The following is a 9,826-nucleotide window of genomic DNA, read 5'->3' as shown; positions in this document are numbered from 1 at the left end:
GGCCACTGAAGAACTCGCCTGCTTAAGCTGACAAAACTGGTCTCGCAGCTTCTCCCTGACTGCCGGAGATAAAAACTTCTCCTGGAAAGCATTCACAAAAGCCTCCCACGTACCTCCTATACGCCCCTTAGTAAACTTCCACCACTGACCCGCATCCCCCTTCAGCTGGAAAGATGCCAAGGTCACTTTCAACCCCTCGTCTTCGATGCCAAGCATCTCAAACGTCTTCGTTGTCTGTTCGAGCCATTCATCTGCCTTAAGTGGCTCTTTAGGATCACCCACAAATTCATCCGGATTAGACCGGAAGAACTCCCTCTTCAGAAAGGAAGGTCCTGCATCCGTAATAACAGCCTGAGCTTGATTCTCAGCTCTGAGAATGCCTACTGACTCCCTGAATGCCCCTGCTATCTCTCGGGCGAGAGCGCCCATAGCCTGCTGGCCTACTGGCTCGGCCACATTGGCTTGGCCAATTCCCTCTTGAACTGCCGGAATCTCTTCTGGCACAGGCAACTCCTGCCTACCCGGCCTACCACGCCTACCGCGTCCTCGTCCTCGTCCTGACATCCTAATAAAGGAAACAAAGACATTAGCACATTAATAAATGTGCCGAAGCTAAACACTCGCGTCCTAATACAATGGGCAACAATAATTCATTCCACGTAAGCACATAATCACATAAGCACCTACGAATTTCATTCCCGGATAATGATAGTCCCAATGCGTTACTATAGTTCCGGTTGGAAGCAGCAGTGATCAAGTGCCTTTCCAACAAGACTACTAGAAACTCAAGGGTCCAATCAACATCCTAGAAACTACATTCCATACTCACATAATCACATAAACATGTTATCACGTAAGCATATAACATTACACTAAGTCTCTATCAAACGAGACGAACCCAATGTGATACTAATCACTTCCCACGTACCCAAAGTATTCAAACCCGGTACGCTCTGATACCAAGTTGTAACGCCCTCAAAATTAACCCATTATATATCATCGACATGCATTATTTAAAGAAGACATTTTATTAATTCATTCATCAGAGTATTACTAAATAATCGAATAAAATGCCCTACAGGCTTACATCTTTCCAAGCCAACACTTGGATACAAAAATACGAGTTCTAACTCAATACAAGAAAAGCCCTAGGCTTGAGTTTTTACATGTACTAACAAATAAAAGCAAACAACAGAAAAATAGTCTTCAGAATCCAAGTCCTTCCAAGCTAAGTCCTTGGAGGTAGCTTATCCCCTGAACCTGAAAATGATGTTCCCATAAAGGGTGAGCCACAGCCCAGTAGAAATATACTAAACCACATATAAGTAACGAATAAAGCAATAGCATTCAACAGATGGTTAACCAGGATAATCAATTACTTCATTTTACAGTCTCATGACACTATTGTCTGAGATACGTTTTACTTCCCAGTTTTATCAACATGGCTCAGAACCTGGCCAAACTTACAACAGTGAATTACATATATCGTATTCACATCCTTCCAATATCAACAAACAAATGAGACTCAAGCTCAAATAAATCAAAACACTTCATACTTCCAGATTGATACACATTTTAGTGCTGTATCAATAAAACACTTCTATATAAATAAGCACACATAAAAGTGATGCTAATGGAGTCCATCCCCTATCTCCTCCCAAACAAAATCTGGTTTAGAGGTCCATCCCCTATCTTCCCCTAAACCGTGGAGTACATCCCCTATCTCCTCCCACACACAAAACAATGTATGCAAATGCAATGCTCAATCAATACACTTATTCTCTATCAATGCAATAGTAAAAATTTATGACTTAACCAATGTGATTAGTTTCAGTTAATCCTAATCCACATGCAATGACTACAACAATCACGACTATCCTCCACCGATAGCCCAAAACAGTTATTTCTAAAATGAAAATAACTATGTCCACAATTCAATAGACAAATAATACAAATTATCCAATTATGCCATTTAATCAATGAATTCCCCAATTCCATGAATTTAATCATCTTTTCCCAATTCCATGAATTACTTATACAAATCAATTCAATAATTCAACTAGGGTTTTTCCCAAAATTTACCAAAGTATTCCCAACAAATTAAAATACCAAAACTTAGAACGTAACCTATAAATTGGAGTAGGAAATCCCTACCTCAGAGAAAACAACCCAAATGGTGAAGACAGAGATGAGTGCCCAAAGACCAAAATGCTCCAAATTGCCAAATGTTCATATTAAATGAAAGCTCTTGACTCCCTCTATCTTTTTAATAAAGCAACTAGGGTTGAAACACTCTCTAAACAGATCAAACCTAAAAGAGAAGGTGAGTAGGGAGAGAGAGAGGTCGAACCTAGGGTTTGGAATCAAAAGAATATGAAAAAAGACTGATCAAATCCCGCTGCTGTGTATTTAAACTGGACAGGCTCGCTCGAGCGAAGACTTGGTCGCTCGAGCGACCAGACACAGAGAATCTACGCTCGAGCCAAGGAAGCCTTGCTCGAGCCAACAACCCAAAAGCTCGCTCGAGCGAAAGAAAGCTCGATCGAGCGAAGAACTCAAACCCTCAGGTCTGAAACCAGACTCACGCTCGAGCGAAGGAACTATTGCTCGAGCGAAGAACAAACTAACTCGCTCGAGCGAAGAAAATCTCGCTCGAGCCAAGAATGCAAAGCTACAGGTCCAACCCAGATGCAAACTCTCGCTCGAGCTACCAAACCCCGGCTCGAGCGAAGAACCAAAACAATATCTCGCTCGAGCGACAAACTCCTCTCTCGAGCGAATAACCAAAATTCTGGACAGCAACACTTGGTTTCTAAACCCAACCAACCTGAACAAACCTGCCCAACACATCCTATAATTCCAAAAGAGAAAATAAAGAACAACAACAACAACAATTATACAATGACAGAATCTACGGAACAGTCCGGATACAATAATCAAATGGGAAAAGACCGGGGTCGCTATAGAATTTCAAGATACCAAAATGTCATCCTCATTACATTTTGTCTAATTTGCTAATTTTATCAAGCAATTTGTTTCTTTCAATACTGTGCAGGTGGTGGATTGGATGGCAAAGTTTTTGCCATTGAGGACAATAGGACCAACCATACCATCAATGTTCCTGGACAAGAGACTCCAAGATGATATAGAGTGTTAGCAGGTATTTTAATATTATAATGTGTTTTTCTTTACTTTTCTACCAAGTTTTCTTATCCATTCATGTCCACCAAGTCTTGGTCAAGTCTCCAACTAATTCTTATCCACACCAAGTCTTGGTCAAGTCTCTAGTTAACTTATCCACCAAGAACCTTGCCTAACAAGTTTTCAATTTTATATATTGGGCTAATCTCCTATGTTGGGAAAATGAAAAGAAGTTTTGTTGCTTTGTTATGCTTTATGTGAGATTATCTGGCAAATAAAAAAGGGTGTATGTGATAAAGCTTTGGGTTCAACCAATTGTGCAGTATTGGTTAACCATACGACTTAGTCAGGCTGTTGTATCCTGGGGGGGACAAGTCAAGGTTTTTTCTGCTGCACCGGTGTGAGGCTTTGCCTAACCGCAGAAGGCTTGAATCTCCTTAAAGAGAGCGAATTTCCCGTGCCTCAGCCCTTTCAATAATTATTGTAATTTTTATTATTTTCTAGTGTTTTATTTGTAATTATCGCCAACAATTTTAAGGAGATTCAAATAGCAAAAAGTCATGGAGCCAGTACTGGAGAAGCCCAACGAGAATACCGGCGATCTCAACAAGCCCTTCTGGTTCAAGGGAGCTCATTTCAAGAGATAGAAAGGCAAGGTGCTTTTCCACCTCAGTCTCCTCAAGGTGCCGTATATCCTGACCGAGAAAAATCCGAACAAAGTCCCCACTGAAGAGATGACCGACGAGGAGTATGCTGCTCATCTTGAAAAAAATCAAAAAATACAACGCAGATGAGTATAAATGTCGGTATTATCTTTTCAATTGTCTTTCAGATCAATTTTATGATTATTATGATACTATTTACACCACTGCCAAGAAGATTTGGAAAGCCTTGCAGAACAAATATGACACTGAAGAGGCAGGCGCTAAAAAATTTGCTGCAAGCCATTTTTTCCGCTATCAGATGATAGATAGAAAATCAGTGGTGGAGCAAGTTCAAGATTTTCAGATGGTAGTAGGTGAAGTTAGATCTGAAGGCATCAAAATTGGAGACAATCTTGTTGTAGCAGGTATTGTTGACAAACTACCATCGTCTTGGAGGGAGTTCCAGAAGTCAATGCGCCACAAGCAAAAAGAGACATCCTTGGAGACTATAATCACACGGATTCGGGTGGAGGAGGAAGCACGAGGACAAGATGCGCTTATGACACAAGAGCATTCCACTGCAAAGGTAAATTTAACTTTTGGAAATACTTTACCTAAAGGTCGATTTCATAAAAATAGTCACTTGAAGCCAGTTAAGAAAATTTGGAAAAATACTGGAAGGCCACAAAATAAAAATTACCTAAGGCAAAAAGAAATGGAACCAAAAACCCCCTTCACAAGATTTGACAAATGTGACATGTTTTGTGTGTGGAAAAAGTGGACATATTGCTTGAACTTGCAAATTTCGGAAACAACAGTCTCAACCATAGGCTAATGTTACCAAGGAACCATTTGTGGCTATGATCACAGATATTTTTATGGTTCAATCTGTAGAAGGGTGGTGGGCAGACTCTGGTGCCAATAGGCATGTCTGCTATGATAAAGATTGGTTCAAAGATTTCACTCCTTTTAATGAGGAGAAGACTGTTATGCTTGGTGACTCCAGTTTAACCAAGGTGCTCGAGTGTGGGGATGTTGAGCTAAATTTTACCTCTGGACGTGTGCTTGTTTTAAAAGATGTGTTGTATACACCGTCCATGAGGAAAAATTTGATGTCGAGTTATTTGCTCAACAAAGCTGGTTTCAAGCAGACTATTGAATCTGACCAATATGTAATCACTAAAAAAGGCATATTTGTGGGAAAAGGGTATGCCTGTGATGGAATGTTTAAATTAAATGTTGAGAATAAGAAAGCACATGTTTCTGTTTACATGCTGTCTTCTATGAATTTTTGGCATGCTTGTCTGTGTAATATTAATAGCCGATATGTGGGAGTCATGAGTAGTTTAGGATTAATTCCCAGACTAACAAATAAGTTTGAGAAATGTGAAGTTTGCAGTCAAGCAAAAATAACTAAAAGGCCTTATAAAAGTGTGGTGAGAAATACTGAATTGTTAGAATTAATTCACACTGATTTATGTGAATTTGAAGGAATTTTAACACGTGGTGGAAATAGATATTTTATCACTTTTATTGATGATTTTTCAAAATACACTTATGTATACTTGTTGAAAAATAAAAGTGATGCTTTTGAAAAATTTAAAGAATTCCTTCTTGAAGTTGAAAATCAATTCAGTAAAAAGATTAAAAGATATAGAAGTGATAGAGGCCGGGAGTATGAATCTTTTGGATTCAACTCGTTTTCTCAGGCTTTGGGAATAATCCATGAAACTACTCCACCATATTCACCTGCATTGAATGGTGTAGCAGAAAGGAAAAATAGAACTTTAACTGATTTAACAAATGCTATGCTAATTGAAGCAGGTGCTCCTTCAAATTTATGGGGAGAAGCAATTTTAACTGCATGTTATGTTATGAATAGAGTGCCACATAAAAAAACAAAAGTTACACCTTTTGAGTTGTGGAAAGGACATAAGCCAAATTTGAGATATTTGAGGGTTTGGGGTTATCTAGCTTTTGTTAGACTTGTGGACCCTAAAAGACCTAAATTAGGTGTGAAAGCTGCCACTTGTGCTTTTCTTGGATACGCAACAAATAGTACAACCTATAGATTTTTTGATATTGAAAACAAAATATTTTTTGAATCAGGTGATGCGATTTTTCATGAAGAAAAATTTCCTTTTAAATCTAAAAATGGTGGGGGTCAAAATTATCAAGAAAATATTTTATCTGAAACTGGTTCCTCTACTCCTCTTTTACAAAACCAAGATCCTATAGTTTTTGAACCTAGAAGGAGTAAAAGAGCCAGATTAGAAAAAGATTTTGGAGGAAACTCCATTAACTTTACAAGAAGCTTTGGCATCTCCTGACTCTATTTTTTGGAACGAGGCTGTAAATGATGAGATGGAATCATTATTATCCAATAAAACTTGGGTATTAGCAGATTTACCACTAGGTTGTAAAACTATTGGTTGTAAATGGGTTTTGAGAAAAAAAACTTAAACCGGATGGAACTATTGATAAATATAAAGCAAGGTTTGTTGCAAAAGGTTTTAAACAACAAGCAGATCTTGACTGTTTTGATACATTTTCTCCGGTTACTAGAGTTACATTCATTAGATTATTAATTGCAGTGGCTGTAATTCATGATCTAAAGATTCATCAAATATATGTTAAAACAGCCTTTTTAAATGGAGACCTGGGTGAAGAAATCTATATGGATCAACCTGAGGGTTTTGTGGAACCCGGTCAAGAAAGCAAAGTGTGCAAGCTAGTTAAATCCCTAAATGGCTTAAAACAGGCCCCTAAACAGTGGCATGAGAAATTTGATTCCTGCATGATTGAGAATGGCTATAAAACGAATGAATGTGATAAATGCATCTACTATAAATCTGAAGAAAATTCACATATCATTATTAGCCTCTATATGGATGATTTACTTATATTTGGCTCTAATTTGCATATCATCGTGGAAACTAAAAACATGCTTAGTAGCCATTTTGATATGAAAGATCTTGGTGAGGCTAATTATATTTTGGGAATGAAAATTACCAAAAGCTGTGATGGTATATTTCTTGATCAGTCGCATTATGTTGAGAAAATTGTGAGAAAATATAATTTTTATAACTGCAAGCATGTTCTTACTCCTTTTGATCCTCATGTGCGTTTATTTCCTATTGAAAATGATGAGGATGTAATTAATCAAAAGGAATATGCTAGTATAATTGGTAGCTTGCGTTATGCGACTGACTATACTAGACCTGACATTGCATATGCAGTTGGAGTTCTTAGCAGGTTTACAAGCAAGCCTGGCAGTGATCACTGGCTAGCCATTGAGCGTATTATGAAATATTTATTTGGTACCATAAAATATGGCTTGTTTTATAATAAGTATCCTACAGTACTTGAAGGTTACAGTGATGCCGATTGGAATACCTTGTTAGGTGATTCATTATCAACCACTGGTTACTTATTTACATTGGGAGGTGGTGCTATAAGTTGGAAATCGAAAAAACAAACCATTATTGCTAATTCAACAATGGAGGCTGAGCTTATTGCTTTAGCTACAGCTAGTGAAGAAGCAAATTGGTTAAGAGATTTGTTAAATGAAATCTCTTGTTGGGAAAAATCGATTCCACATATATTAATTCATTGTGATAGCACCGCAGCAATTGGTCGAGTTAATAATTGTTATTATAATGGTAAATCCAGACCTATCAGAAGAAAACACAGTACTGTGAGATCTTATATGAATAATGGCATCATAAATGTGGATTATATTAAATCTGGTGATAATCTTGCAGATCCATTAACTAAGGCCTTAGCAAGAGATAGAGTTTGGAATACATCAAGGGGGATGGGGTTGAAGCCCATTGAATATAGCAGGAGCCATGTATGAAGATACTCAACCCAGGGACTAGAGATCCTGTAACTGGGTTCAATGAGAAAAACGATCATATGATGGCCGTGAGAAATGCACTAAATTACTTTTTACCCATCCCTATGATGTAAGTGCATTTATCCTGTAACGTTGTAGAGGTTGAGTTATTAAAAAACTCTTAATAAATTTCTGTAGCTCTTATTGAGTGGGGTGTCATAGTTACAGGAGCACCCTTGACAGAATTCACCTATGTGAGTGTGGTAGTGGGGCCGCTACCTATGAGATTTGGGCTAATTCTCAAACACACTCATGAATCCTAGGATCGCACAAGGCTGTAACGTGCTGGCTTTTAAAGCTTATGTGAACACCTGGAATATTATGTGTGTGCAATAATTATTTATTTCCCTTAAGCAGTCATAGTTCAATGCTGAGCATACTATTGGCTCTGGAGTAGATATTATTGTTTCATTAATGGAGGTTCAATGCAGAGCACACCTACCATGATGCACAATATCCTTATTTGCCTAATAATCTCAGTTTTTGTTACCTATAATATTAAAATAGGTGGGGGAATGTTAGCAGGTATTTTAATATTATAATGTGTTTTTCTTTTCTTTTCTACCAAGTTTGCTTATCCATTCATGTCCACCAAGTCTTGATCAAGTCTCCAACTAATTCTTATCCACACCAAGTCTTGGTCAAGTCTCTAGTTAACTTATCCACCAAGAACCTTGCCTAACAAGTTTTCAATTTTATATATTGGGCTAATCTCCTATGTTGGGAAAATGAGAAGAAGTTTTGTTGCTTTGTTATGCTTTATGTGAGATTATCAGGCAAATAAAAAAGGGTATATGTGATAAAGCTTTGGGTTCAACCAATTGTGCAGCATTGGTTAACCATACGACTTAGTCGGGCTGTTGTATCCTAGGGGGGACAAGTCAAGGTTTTTTCTACTGCACCAGTGTGAGGCTTTGCCTGACCGCAGAAGGCTTGAATCTCCTTAAAGAGAGCGAATTTCCCGCGCCTCAACCCTTTCAATAATTATTGTAATTTTTATTATTTTCTAGTGTTTTATTTGTAATTATCACCAACACAGAGTATGGTCTCTGCATCTTCAAGCCAAACACTGGCACCTGCATGAATTGGCTCGAGGAGAGACCAAATGGTTCGGTTGTCTATGTCTCCTTTGGGAGTTTAGCCGAACTTGGAGTCGATCAAATGGAAGAACTAGCTTGGGGCTTGGGAGACAGCAATTACCATTTCTTGTGGGTGGTTAGGTCAAAAGAAGAGGCCAAGCTTCCAAAAGACTTTGTGAGAGAGACCTCTGAGAAGGGCTTGGTGGTATCATGGTGTCCACAGTTACAAGTTTTGGTACACAAAGCAGTTGGGTGTTTTGTGACACATTGTGGGTTGGAGCTCTACTTTGGAGGCAATGAGCCTGGGAGTTCCAATGGTGGCAATGCCACAATGGACAGACCAAAGCACCAATGCCAAGTATGTCATGGATGTTTGGAGGATGGGACTTAGGGTTCGGTGCAACGACAAGGGTATTGTTAGAAGAGAAGAGATTGAGCATTGTGTAAGGGAAGTTATGGATGGGGAGAGAGGGAAAGAGATGAAGAGAAATGCAATCAAATGGAGTGAATTGGCAAAAGAGGCGCTTGGTGAAGGTGGTAGTTCAGATAGAAACATCCATGAGTTTGTTGCCAAATTGGGCGGCTCGACGGAGTAGTTACATGGTGGTCTTGGTCCATATCATATAAACTTTAGTTCCAAATAACTGTGGCCTACTATGAATCAAGATCAAAATTAACTAGGTAAGTCCTCGAATAATTTTTATGCTTGTGAAGTTGTTGTGGGTACGACACCGGTACGGCAAAATGATATTTTTTTGTGTGTGCAGATGCTAGAATTTATTGCAACCTTTGTTATTCTTCTTTCAATTTTGAAAATATCACGTAATTTGTTTCCAACACCTTTTACCTATGAGTCATGGTTTTGCTCTATTTTGTATCATGTTTTAAACAATAAAAAAAGAAAAAGAAATAATTAGATAACTTTTTAGACAAGTTGTTCTCTTTTGAGTTTTGATATTGAAACTTTGATTTGTATGTTCGATATTTTGCTATAACTTAAAAAAAATAAAAAAAAATTAACATACCCTAGCCGTACTCGTACCTTATTTTTTAAAGAAATTGAT

The 9,826-nt window shown here is 38.1% G+C and overlaps 1 long non-coding RNA gene and 1 pseudogene across 2 annotated transcripts; both read left to right on the top strand.

Annotated features, from left to right (window-relative positions):
* Positions 1-1,984: 1,984 nt before the first annotated feature.
* LOC114259100 (mogroside I-E synthase pseudogene) lies at positions 1,985-9,358 on the top strand (annotated as a pseudogene).
* Positions 4,018-5,055, top strand: LOC145807424 (uncharacterized). 2 transcript variants are annotated; one of them, XR_014350498.1, is made up of 2 exons: positions 4,018-4,371; positions 4,680-5,055. It is a non-coding gene; the product is annotated as an uncharacterized LOC145807424 (long non-coding RNA). The 2 variants fall into 2 exon arrangements; XR_014350497.1 differs by having other exon boundaries at positions 4,656-5,055.
* Positions 9,359-9,826: the final 468 nt, after the last annotated feature.

This window comes from Camellia sinensis, chromosome 14 (genome assembly GCF_055761805.1).
Source record: "Camellia sinensis isolate YWXY chromosome 14, ASM5576180v1, whole genome shotgun sequence".
Taxonomy (NCBI): domain Eukaryota; kingdom Viridiplantae; phylum Streptophyta; class Magnoliopsida; order Ericales; family Theaceae; genus Camellia; species Camellia sinensis.
This window is presented reverse-complemented; position numbering and strand designations above follow the sequence as displayed.